This window comes from Amblyraja radiata, chromosome 1 (genome assembly GCF_010909765.2).
Source record: "Amblyraja radiata isolate CabotCenter1 chromosome 1, sAmbRad1.1.pri, whole genome shotgun sequence".
In the NCBI taxonomy this organism is placed as follows: Eukaryota; Metazoa; Chordata; class Chondrichthyes; order Rajiformes; family Rajidae; genus Amblyraja; species Amblyraja radiata.
The window spans coordinates 97,206,388-97,220,186 of NC_045956.1; positions in this window are offsets into that span (position 1 = coordinate 97,206,388).

Consider the following 13,799-nt stretch of genomic DNA (forward strand, 5'->3'; position numbering starts at 1 on the left):
GGAGGTCCTTGCTATTGAGGCAGTGCAGCGTAGGTTCACGAGGTTAATCCCTGGGATGGTGGGACTGTCATATGAGGAAAGATTGGAAAAACTGGGCTTGTATTCACTGGAATTTAGGATTAGAGGGGATCTCATAGAAACATATATATAGAAACATAGAAAATAGGTGCAGGAGGAGGCCATTCGGCTGATCGTCCCCAATCAATAACCCGTGCATGCCTTCTCCCCATATCTCTTGATTCCACGAGCCCCTAGAGCTCTATCTAACTCACTTAAATCCATCCAGTGACTGGGCCTCCACTGCCCTCTGTGGCAGGGAATTCCACAAATTCACAACTTTCTGGGTGAAAAAGCTATTTCTCACCTCAGTCTTAAATTCTGGAGCTAGTATGGGTATTGTGGGCTGAAGGGACTGGTTTCAGGAGGGCTAGTGTGGACATTGTGGGCCAAAAGGATTCTTGGGGCAACAGCTCAGTCAAGCCTGATGTGCTGGCAGCTCACTCACTCACGGCTGGTGGGTGAGCAGTTGATTCACAGCTTGAAATTCCCTTTCAAGCAGGGTGCAAGGCCACCAAATTCAAACACAGTTTCCTACCATTTCATGCAGGGTGCAAGGCCACCAAATTCAAACACAGTTTCCTACCATTTCAAGCAGGGTGCAAGGCCACCAAATTCAGGTGCAGTTTCCCACCACTTCAAGCAGGGTGCAAGGCCACCGAATTCAAGTGCAGTTTCCTACCACTTCAAGCAGGGTGCAAGGCCACCAAATGCTAGTTTTGTTTAATGCCATTTCAAGCAGGGTGCAAGGCCGCCAAATTCAAGTGCAGTTTCATACCATTTCAAGCAGGTGCAAGGCCACCAAATTCAAGGGTAGTTTCATACCATTTCATGCAGGGTGCAAGGCCACCAAATTCAAATGCAGTTTCATACCATTTCATGCAGGGTGCAAGGCCACCCCATTCAAATGCAGTTTCATACCATTCCATGCAGGGTGCAAGGCCACCCCATTCAAATGCAGTTTCATACCATTTCAAGCTGGGTGAGTGAGCCACACCCACATTTCCGGTTTTATAACCCCCTCCCCCCTCCCACCGAAAGGGGCATGGCCTTCATGGTGTGATTCACAGGAGATAGATTTGCAACGTTTTTTAAACACTAATAACACTTTTATTTTTCATGAATGGGATGAATCCTCTGCACCTGATGAGCAGAGGGGGACTGAGTAAGATGGCCAAAAATCATAGCTGTAAGTTGTAGTGTTTTATCTAAAATCAATATACAGTGCAAACAGGAAGTTGTGCAGTTACCACCACCAACAACTATTTGCAGTGCAGCATTACAAAGCAGTTACCACCACCAACAACCATTTGCAGTGCAGCATTTCTACGCAGTTACCACCACCAACAACCATTTGCAGTGCAGCATTTCACAGCAGTTACCACCACCAACAACCATTAGCAGTGCAGCATTTCAAAGCAGTTACCACCATCAACAATCATTTGCAGTGCAGCATTTCAAAGCAGTTACCACCACCAACAACCATTTTCAGTGCAGCATTTCAAAGCAACCACATTTTCATTTTCAAATCACATTAAGGGCACTCACAGTTGAGTATACATGTGTTCAGTGTTATTCACAGCTCAGAGAGACATGACCATCTCACTTCCTCCATCTTGCAGAGACTGAGTGAGGCACAACACTTCTTTTATTTTTCATCGATGGGAAAAATCCTCTTGTCCTGCACAGCGGAGGGGGACTCTGAGTAAGATGGCCAAAAATCACAGCTGTAAGTGGCAGCGTCTTTTCAAAAATCATGAAACAGAAAAACAGGAAGTGGTCAAGATCTTACTTTTAGTGATATAGATAAAAGGACTGGTCAAGTTAGATGCAAGAAAAATGTTCCCAATGTTGGGGGAGTCCAGAACCAGGGGCCACAGTCTAAGAATAAAGAGGTGGTCATTTAAAACTGAGATGAGAAAAAAACGTTTTCACCCAGAGAGTTGTGAATTTGTGGAATTCTCTGCCAGAGAAGGCAGTGGAGGCCAATTTACTGGATGATAGTGCTCTAGGTGCTAGCAGAATCAAGGGATATTGGGAGAAGACAGGCATGGGTTACTGATTGTGGATGATCAGCCAAATGGCCTCCTCCTGCATCTATTTTCTATGTTTCTATGATCAGGGCCGAACATACATTTTCTCTCAGGCTTCCCCTGCAGCTGCATTTACTATTTGTGGTTCTACTATCCAAATAGGAGCTGAAGAAACGGTTACCTTGCTTGTCTCACAAGAGATGTAGCCATTTGTTTGTCAGACAATCTGGCCCTGAGGACTTGTATCTGTGCTGTATGAGTGTATGACTCTATGCCACAAGTTGAAGAATGCCATCAGCAAGACAAGGTCACACGATAACGCGGGTAGTAGATCTGCTGTCTCATAGCTCCAGTGGCCCGGGTTCAGTCCTAACCTTTGGTTCTGTGCGGGTGCAATTTGCACGCTTGCCCTATGGCAACATGGCTTTTCTCCAGGTGTTTTGGCTTTCTCTCACATTTCAAAGGAGCAAGATTGGTAGTTTAATTGGCTACTGTACATTGCTCCATATTCTCTGGATTCCTCTCGCTTTTCACAGATGCAAGGTTTGGTTGGTCAATTGGCTTACAGTAATTGTACATTACTCCTGGAATGTAGGTAAAGAGTAGAATGTGGGGGTAGTTGATAACAATGTGGGGAGAGTAAATTGGGATTGGCGTAGGATTAGTGTAAATGGGTGTTAAATAATCAATACAGATCTGTGGACAAAAATGCATCCATTTGTACTCCATGACTTTCAGGCAATGGATGTTGGATCCCCACCCACGGGCAGTGGATGTTGGATCCCCACCCACGGGCAGTGGGCACTGGTGCCCCAGCTGTGGAATTGTATGATGGACCTCAGTTGCTGTCAGTACCCTTTGAACCTTTTTCTTTAAAAGTGTGTTGAGGAATAAACCCATACTGTGAAAATTGTTCTGTAATGCCAACCCACTAGCAGAGAAAAAAAATCATAGACAATAGACAATAGGTGTAGGAGTAGGCCATTCGGCCCTTCGAGCCAGCACCGCCATTCAATGTGATCATGGCTGATCATCCCCAATCAGTACCCCCGTTCCTGCCTTCTCCCCATATCCCCTGACTGCTATCTTTAAGAGCCCTATCTAGCTCTCTCTTGAAAGTATCCAGAGAACCGGCCACCACCGTCCTCCGAGGTGGTGAATTCCACAGACTCACAACTCTCTGTGTGAAAAAGTGTTTCCTCATCTCTGTTCTAAATGGCTTACCCCTTATTCTTAAACTGTGGCCCCTGGTTCTGGACTCCCCCAACATCGGGAACATGTTTCCTGCCTCTAGCGTGTCCAAAACCTTTATAATTTTATATGTTTCAATAAGATATCCTCTCATCCTTCTAAATTCCAGAGTATACAATCCCAGCCACTCCATTCTCTCAGCATATGACAGTTCCGCCATCCCAGGAATTTACCTTGTAAACCTACGGTGCACTCCCTCAATAGCAGGAATGTCCTTCTTCAAATTAGGGGACCAAACTGCACACAATACTCCAGGTGTTCCCACCAGTGCCCTGGACAACTGCAGAAGGACCTCTTTGCTCCTATACATAGCTCCTCTTGTTATGAAGGCCAACATGCCATTCGCTTTCTTCACTGCCTGCTGTACCTGCATGCTTACTTTCATTGACTGATGAACGAGGACCCCCAGATCCCATTGTACTTCCCCTTTTCCCAACTTGATGCCATTTAGATAATAATCTGCCTTCCTGTATGTGCTACCAAAGTGGATAACCTCACATTTATCCATATTAAACTGCATCTGCCATGCATCTGCTCACTCACCCAACCTGTCCAAGTCACCCTGCATTCTGATAGCATCCTCCTCACAGTTCACACTGCCACCCAGCTTTGTGTCAACTGCAAATTTGTTAATGTTACTTTGAATCTCTTCATCTAAATCATTGTTGTATATTGTAAATAGCTGCGGTTCCAGCTCCGAGCCTTGCGGTACCCAACTAGTCACTGCCTGCCATTCTGAAAGGGACCCGTTAATCCCTACTCTTTGTTTCCTGTCGGCATCAATTTTCAACGCATGTCAGCACTCTACCCCCAATAGCATGTGCCCTAATTTTGCCCACTAATGGTGTCCTATTTGGGACCTAATCAAATGCTTTCCGAAAGTCCAGGTACACTACATCCACTGGCTCTCCCTTGTCCATTTTCCTTGTTACATCCTCAAACAATTCCTGAAGATTTGCAAGCATGATTTCCTCTTCGTAAATCCGTGCTGACTCGGACTGATCCTGTTACTGCTATCCAAATGTGCTGCTATTTCATCTTTTATGATTGACTCCAGCATTTTCCTCACCACCGATGTCAGGCTAACTGGTCTATAATTCCCTGTTTTCTCTTTCCCGCCTTTCTTAAAAAGTGGGATGACATTAGCTACCCTCCAATCCACAGAAACTGATCCTGAATCTATTAAACATTGGAAAATTATCACCAATGCATCAACAATTTCTAGAGCCACTTCCTTAAGTACCCTGGGATGCAGACCATCAGGCCCTGGGGATTTATCAGCCTTCCGTCCCATCAGTCTACCTAACACCAATTCCTGCCTAATCTGGATTTCATTCAGTTCCTCCGTCACCCCAGATCCTCTGGCCTGGAAAGAGATTTTAAAAAGTGCTGGAATTATAATCATTTATTTTCTATTTCTGTGCATAGAATTTATTTGATCTACGAATGACTGTTTAATTGAAGTGACTGGGAAAGTTAATCATTTCTGCAATAATCTTAATTTATATTGACAAATGGAGATGCAACCACAGCCACTTTGTTATGGGCAAATCAAAAGCATTTAATCTGCAAAGTGTGTTATTTGTTTCTGAATCATACAGCCTCAAATTAACCGCAGGACTGTGACATTGGAGCTGGTATCGAGTACTACTTAAAATCAAAAAGCCTTCTTGCTCTAAGCTGTTTCCTTCAGGCATTGTGAAAGACTGTGGAACTTACGTATTACAGCTCTATTCCTGGAGAGCAATGGGCAGATTGGTCAGCAAAATAAAATGCTGCTCATATTATACAGTTCATATATTCAACTAATGTTTAATTAATTATAATGATATCCAGGTATGGAACTGCCAGCACATTTCTGCCCCACAAAGGACAATAACACATTATTACTTAAATTTTCAAGGAACCTTGGAAAGTATTTGAAATATTGTGATTCTCCATCTACAGCCAACAGGCCATTTCTTCATCATAATACAAGTAATGAAAGGTGCAGTTGTGTTCAACAAACTTATCAGACATCCCTTCAATACAAACTGAAAAATGAATGCCCTTCTGTTCACCTGTTGCATCATGCAAATTATTCCTCAAATGGACAGCCACAGAAAGTGGCCATATATTAATCAAAAGCAGTGAGTAATTATGCTGACAGGAATCAGAGTTCCTACATTTGCAGTAGCACATCCAGACATTAACTGTAGCCGTTTAGCCTCAACAGTAGGATATTAATAGCAAAAAAGACATTACGATGTCTCACATGCTGAAGGGAATTTGTGCATTTATGTATTTTATAAAGTCCAACTTCACTTTTAATTTTATTTGCTATGATACTTTATCCCAAAATGAATAACTTCTGAATTTGTACTTAATGAAAGTTAAATAACCTTCTTTAATCAGCTATATGCAAATATCACGTAGCCCACAATAATAATGGTGGGGTTTTTTAAGGTTACTTGTTAGGAAGTTATTGGAAGTATATAAGATATATGCAAACCATATGTGATAGTTTATTTGATGACATTCATACATGTTTTAATTTAGCTAGTTTCATTTCAAGGCTGTTGCTGACATGTAGTGGGAACCCTGAATGTGAGAATGAATCTCAGAACAATCTATAACATTCTAGGCCTATTTTAATACTTTTTAAGTTCTGAGCATAAATATAGTTTATTTTGCAATCAATGCAGTTTTAGTTCGCAGCATGTAAGATTTTAAAACAACTAATTTTTCACTAATGCAGTTTATACATATATTTAATAAATTAAAAAAACCATGAAACCCTTCAACTAAAATTATCCACTTTATTTAAGGTAGACAAAAATGCTGGGGAAACTCAGTGGGTGAGGCAGCATCTATGGAGCAAAGGAAATAGGCAACGTTTCGGGTCGAGACCCTTCTTCAGACTGATGTGAGGGTGGAGGGGGGGGGGGCAGGAAGAGGAAAGGAAGAGGCGGAGACAGTGGGCTGAGGGAGAGCTGAGAAGGGGAGGAGAAAGCAGGGACTACCTGAAATTAGAGTAAATGTTCATACTACTGGGGTGTAAACTGCCAAGCAAAATATGATGTGCTGCTCCTCCAATTACGGTGGTCCTCACTCTGGCCATGGAGGCGGCCCAGGACAGAAAGGTCGGATTCGGAATGGGAGGGGGAGTTGAAGTGCTGAGCCACCGGGAGATCAGGTAGGTTAATGCGAACCGAGCGGAGGTGTTGGGCGAAGCGATCGCCAAGTCTACGCTTGGTCTCACCGATGTAGAGCAGCTGACAGATGTAGAACCTCTGCCGCACCTGGAAAGACTGCTTGGGTCCTTGAATGGAGTCAAGGGGAGAGGTAAAGCGACAAGTGCCAGGAGAGGGGGTGGTTTGGGTGGGAAGGGACGAATTGCCACCCCCTTTCCTGGCACTTTCCATTGCAACCAAATGCTTCCTCACCCGCTGAGTTATCCCAGCATTTTTGTCTACCTTCGATTTTCCAACATTTGCAGTTCCTTCTTAAACACTTTATTTTTTCACTGAAGTACAACTGGTTGGCATGTGCTAACAGTGCCCCCTATGGATCAAATAGAAGCAGTTAAGGATTTTAAAGCCAATTTCTTCAAACAATTTATTTAATTATTATTATTTAATTGTACGCAGCTTAGTGTTTTCCATGTTTTTCCATTGTTTACAAAGCAACGTATTAATGAAATAAAAATATTTTTTCTCTATTTATTTTTTTCTTATATTTTATCTATATTTGTCCACAAAATCATAGCAATATCATTATTTTGGGACCAGGTAATTCCAGTATATGCGATTCCACTGTAGGGTCATTTAGTGGAGCAGAAAAAAGACATTCTTCCATTTTGCTTTGTTATAAAAGATAAATTTCACTCCCTAAGAATGGCAGATATTCAGGTCAATGGGTGGTAGAACTGTCTATTCTTGCTAACAGGCTACAGTGAAAATCAATAATTTAATATGCTGCTTATCCAGAACCTTTCAGTTGGAAAATAAGTAAGTATGGACTTTTTCATCTACATTAACTCATTTCTTTAAATGCTGCAACACTGCTAATAAAAAATAGATTAATGAAAAGCATTTGAAATGCTGAGTGTGTTTCATTAATCGCTGAATAAGCCTAAAAAAGCCCCTCCTGGGTTTGGAATTGCAAGGCCAATTGATTTTTGATTGGAAAGAAAGCTACAATTTGCCAAGTTTAATGGTTTCAGTTATTTTTATTGAGAATAAAACCTATGGACTGTGGCTAAAAATATAACAGCCACAGTAAGCTATTTTGCACTGGAGGTTCCAAGGATTGTGAATAGCTAACATACTGATGCTTAAATTCAAAAGATTCAAAATATTGTTGCAACAAGGTTTTATTAGCATTTGGAGTATAATGCAAAAATTACATACATACATATATAATATATCAACATGAGGAACTTGTGCTGATGGGCAGAAAGTTTGAGTCGACAGCGATGATGGAGAAATAACAGCATATTTCAAAGTCTGAATAGTAGGTAACCTGCACTGTTACTTGGAGGAGATAATATTGTATTGTACTTCCGGTGGCGCTGGTGCCAGCTGCCTCCACCTTCAGCCCGGTATCTTTTTGTTTTTTCGTTTTTTTTGTTATGTTGAAGTGTGTTTTTTTTAATGTTTTAATGTGGGGGAAGAGGGCACGGTAAGGGGGATACCGTCCTTCAGTCACTTCCTTGAGAGGATGCGACTATTATTCGAGTCGCGTCCTCGCCCCCACCCCCTCCCCAGCGGCCTACCTACTGGATTGGCGCGGCCTTTCCTGCCGGGACCGACCAGAGCTCCAGCAGCAGTGGGACAGCGCTGATACATCGCGGGGCTGGCGATGCCTTACCGGGGATCGCCGTCTGGAGCCCGGAGTGCTGGGCCTGCGGCACCGACATTGTGGAGCTATGGTTCGCGGAGCTCCCAACGCGGGCGGCGCTGATAAACATCGTGGGGTCCTGCGACTCTGCCCGGCTCGGCCTGCGGACTCGGGAGCTGCGGACTCCGGTGGGAAGCGGCTGATCGGGAGGTCCGGGCCACTGAGGAGGATGTTCACCGTCGGGGTTCGGCGTCGGCGTTCCATCAGCCCGGCGTGAGGACCTGAGCATCGGGCCGCCCGGGGCGGCGACTGCGGGTGCTCGGAAGGCCCCGACCACGGGTGAACATCTGGGAAGATCGGAGGGGCGGCTGGCTGGACTATGGTACCTTCCTCACCTTGGTGCCATTGTGTTATGTTGTGTCGTGGACTTTCTGTGTTTGTGCTTTTGTTTTTTGTTTTTTTTTTCTTTAAATTCTATTTTATTTTTAATATGTTTTATTATTTATTATTTATTTATTTGTATGATACTGCCTGTAAGGGAAATTCATTTCGTTGTCTCTAATTGAGACAATGACAATAAATTGAATACAATACAATACAATACAATACAATACAATACAATTTCCATGAAACTGCTTCACCGTGAAGGTTATTAGTTTTGAAAATACACATATCTTAGAAATGACTGTTATTTAACAATTCATTTTAAATTCATTTAGTATGTCCATTGTTAAAGCTATAGTCCACAATTTTCTTTTGCATTGATAGTGGCAGGATTAAACTGTGTGAGGCATAAGAAAGGTCAGGCACCAGAATCTTTAGAAACAAGGAACTGCAAACAAAAACACAAAGTGCTGGAGTAACTCAGCGGGTCAGACAGCATCCCAGGAAAACATGGATAGGTGACGTTTCGGGACTCTACTTTTGTTTTAGTTTAGTTTAGAACAACAGCACGGAAACAGGCCCTTTGGCCAACCAAGTTCACGCCGACCAGCGATCCCCAAACATTAACACTATCCTACACACACTAGGGACAATTTACACTTATACCAAGCCGATAAACCTACAAATTTGGAGTGTGGGAGGAAACCGAAGATTGTGGAGGAAACATATGCGGGTCAAGGGGAGAACGTACAAACTCCGTACAGACAGCACCCTTAGTCGGGATCAAACACAAGTCTCTGGTGCTGCAAACGCTGTAAAGCAGCTGCTCTATCGTTGCATCACCTTGCCACCCGTAATTACTGCTGCGCCACCTTGCCGCTCTTATGACTGATGGGGTGGGGGGAGAAAGCTAGAAGAGAGGAGAGCATGACAAAGCTTGGGTAGCAATAGGTGGATACAAGTGAGGGGGATTTTGATAGGCAGACAGTTGGACAAAGTCCAGAGATTAAAAGACAGATGTGAGACAAAATAATGAGCAACACTTCAATCCTCAAAAAATCCCCTCATCTGTACCCACCCATTACCTGCCAAATGGTATCCTGTCCCACTTCTCTTCCAGTTTTTTTTCTCTATCCCCATCACAATCAGCCTGAAGAAAGGTCCTAACCCTGAACTAAATCTAAAATGAATTGAACCTGAACCAGAAACATCACCATGTTCTCCAGAGACGCTGCCTGATCCGCTGAGTCTCCAGCACCTTGTGTCTTTTTATTAACTAGAATCTATTGACCATCTCCAAAGGAAGGCTCAGTGCCCCCCCCCCCTCCCCTTCCCTACCCAACCAATCTCAGATGTTGTCTTTCACTTTCAGTTCAGTATTCAGTATTCAGTATTTCTTTAATATCATTTTCACTGACTAGTCGCATACACAGAGGAAACGAAAAAACGTTGTTCGATCAGTTTCCATTCAGTGTAGTTAATAAAAAAGGATAAATACATAGAGCTTTAAAAACAAATTAAAATTACCATGTCTAAAAACAGAAAGTAGGCCTAAAATTTACAATAGAATAAAAACAGACATTCCGACCGACAGTGGCTTTACTTTGACAGGTGCCTAACTGTCAAAGTATGGACGAGGTTGAATGTGTTGGTGAACGATATTTGGGGAGGGGACACAGTCTGTTAATCAGTCTTATTGCCTGTGGAAAGAAGCTGTGGAGCATCCTGCTGGTTTTGCAGCTGATGCTCCTGTACCTCTTTCCAGATGGAAGAATGGAGAAGATGTGGTGTGATGGGTGGTAGGGGTCCTTTATGATGGAGATAGCTCTACTGATGCTCCCTTAACATCCTCACTTAATACTTAACAGATGCTCACTTAACATCCGCGTCACTCAGCGGCACCTTCCATTCCCAAGATCAGGTTAAAATGCAGTCAGTCTCTCTCTGATGATACGCTGCAATGCTTTGCATAAATCTTTGAGTTAACCTTTTGTTTAAAACAAATGTTATACTCACCTAACTGAAGTGATGGTCTGAAAAAGTATATATTCTGGGCCATTGACCAATTGATATTGATTCTTTTTATTACCTCTAAATGAATCACCAACTTTTCACAAAGACAACAAAAACATCTTTCCTTCAAGTGCATATCATTGTTTCTTTATAGATGTTGCAGAAAGCAACAAGGCAATAAGTCTCCACAGCAACCAAACATATGAACAATTGCAAGCTTGATTGACGATGCTTCAGTGAAACCAGGGAAGAAACACGTAAGAAAAAAACCTCTGTTAAAAAAAACACATTCTGAAAGTATTTTGTGTATATTTTCAAACCACTGTTCTCTGCACAAGATAATACTATGGTGCCATACATTTTACCTGTAACTAAGGAAACAATCTGATCATGTTTGGAGCCGGGTTAGTGAAGGGAAGCTGATTGAAAGGATTTAATTTTTAGTGCAAAAATCAGTCTATACTAATCTTGAAGGAGAGGTTTGAATAAGAGGGGATTGTTCATTAGAATATTACCTCTGGATTTTGTGCTGTAGACACAGAAATGGACATGCTGAAGAGCTAAATGGCATAATCTAAAATAGAGATTTAAAGTGATTATTGCTGGAAAACAATTGGAGGAGCCAGGAGTTGTAGTGAACCAAGTGTTCTAATGGATTCAGAACTCACCGTTTCTTCTTCTTTCCCTTTGCCTCATCATGCTTGGCATAATTGATGTATTTGCACAATATTCTAATTTGCAAGTCTTTTGCATTGCAGAAACAGAGAGCACTATGTTTTATTGAGAGGGAGAGAACAGAAGGTGATCCTCTGTGGTTTCAGTATGAATCCATGGGTGAATAGGTGCATAAATTAAGACGTTCACAAGGTGTTGGTGTGCGCACTGCAGTTGGTCTATGATTTCTTACTGAACTACCGCGAGACAACATCACAATTCAGTCCATTAAGGGATAGCAGACCATCTGCAATATAAGGACAGAATGTCCTTATAAACTGGCCACCAATGTAGAGAGAGTAGTGGAGTCAACTTCATCAGGAGGAGGCTAATAATGCTGTAGGTTACAGGGATATATTATTCCATGGAAAGAGTGACTATCTCCATGGACATCAATTGGAGCAATGAAAAGTCCTTGACAAGCTTACATGTTTGATGCCAAGAAATGGGCAGTATATTCCTTTGCCTTGGTCTTACAGCGCCTCCGTAATCTGCTCATCTATGAGCTCTGACCCGCAACAAATGATGGCTGTAAAATATGAGTCGCCATGATATATAGATGATGTTCAAATGTGGGGGTAGTAATGGAAATGCCACTTAAAATGTGTCTCACCCATTGCACCATCCCTCTCCTACCCCAGCCCCACCAACAATCAGCTCACACAAATCAAATGCTGCCTATAAAATCTGTTCTGAGTTTATATTTAGGAAGGAACTGCAGTTGCTGGTTTACACCGAAGATAGACACAAAATGCTGGAGTAACTCAGCGGGTCAGGTAGCATCTCTGGAGAGAAGGAATGGGTGATGCCTCGGGTTGAGACCCTTCTTCAGACAATTGGTTGTAGAACAATCCAACACAAGAATGGACCCTTCAACTTCAGCGGACCATGACGCCAAATGAAACTAATCCCATCTGCCAGCTCATGCTCGATATATCTCCATGCTTTGCCTGTTCATGTGCCTGTCTGAATGCCTTTTAAACATTGCTATTGATTCAGACATTAATAATCAACCCCTTAGGCTCAGCAAGTTAAATTCACCTCACCTTCATTCCCATGTGTCAGGCAGTCACGGTGGCACAGCAGCAGAGTTGTTGCCTTACAGCAAAATGCAGCGCCAGAAACCCGGGTTCGGTCCTGACTATGGGTGCTGTCTGTATGGAGTTTGTATGTTCTCCCCGTGAACTGAATTGAATTGAATTGAATCCTTTATTTGTCATTCACGCGTCTCAGCCTCGCCCCGGGCCTACCCCACGGGAGCGCCTTCCAGCCGGGAGCCGGGCCGCCCTCACAGGAGTGTCTCAGCCCCGTGCCGTCCACCCTCACTGGAGCGCCGAGTCATGCTGCTGCCCGAACGCCGCCACAGCTCGAGGACAGCCAGCCTCGCGTTGGTAAGTCCTGGCTGGCTCTACCTCTGGAGCCTCGAGGTCGGTCGCAGGTTGGCGGCCGCCAGCTCCGCCATTAGGCCTCAGCTCAGACGGGGGGAAGAGAAGGGGGATACGACAAGAAAGTCGCATTCCCCTGAAGGAGAGACAGAAAGCCCTGTTTCACCCCCCCCCCCCGCCACCACACACACACACATAACACAACCTAATAACCAAAAGTTTAACTGAACAAGACAAAAAAAACAACACAAAAAAGTAAAAACAGACAGACTGCAGGTGAGCCGCAGCCATTTCACAACGCCGCCACTTCCGGATGTGAATGGTTGTGAAAACCCATCTGCGTGGGTTTTCTCCGAGATCTTCGGTTTCCCCCCACACTCCAAAGACGTACAGGTTTGTAGGTTAATTGGCTTGATTAGTTGGCTTGATAAAAATGTAAAATTGTCCAAGTTGGCGATATGCAGCGTGCTGCCCTACCGACTACAAAATTCAGAAAGTTCAGAAGGTAAAGAGATCGGCGGGCTTTGAAACCTACATCTCTATCCTCAACCCTGACCTCAATGGCAAGGAAAACTGGCAAACGGATGAAAGCTGGTTGGCATCCGAAAGGGTTATTGCATGTTGCCACTGTTGGATTTAACGTTTCATTTTCCTCCACAATTTGAACCCTGTGACTAACAAATAAATAAGTGAGCTATTTACTGTGGATGTTGTCTCACTGCAGTGCATCCATCACCATCTAGTGGGCAATCTAGACAGTTGCTCAATAGTTCCAATAGGAAACGGTATGTGTTTTATGGGATGAACATCAACAGCATGGGGATAGTGATCATCAGAATCAAAACAATGATCCTATGCCATCGTATCCACTCCAAGCAACCATAATATTGGATAATTTGGACAGTATCCAGGCTTTAGAAAATATATAACAAGGCCACAGTTGTAGATGTTGAGCAGTGTAATGACCAAATTCTTGGACATTGTCTGTCTCAGGTTCCTCATGAAGTCCACAGGAGGATGCAGGTGCCTTACATTTCTTATCGAGAAAATTGAAACTTATATTTAATTTTGCTGTTTGGGGAGACTGACTTATGGTTGTCCTATTCAAAATACCTTCCTTCAAACTCAATGTGTACGAAGG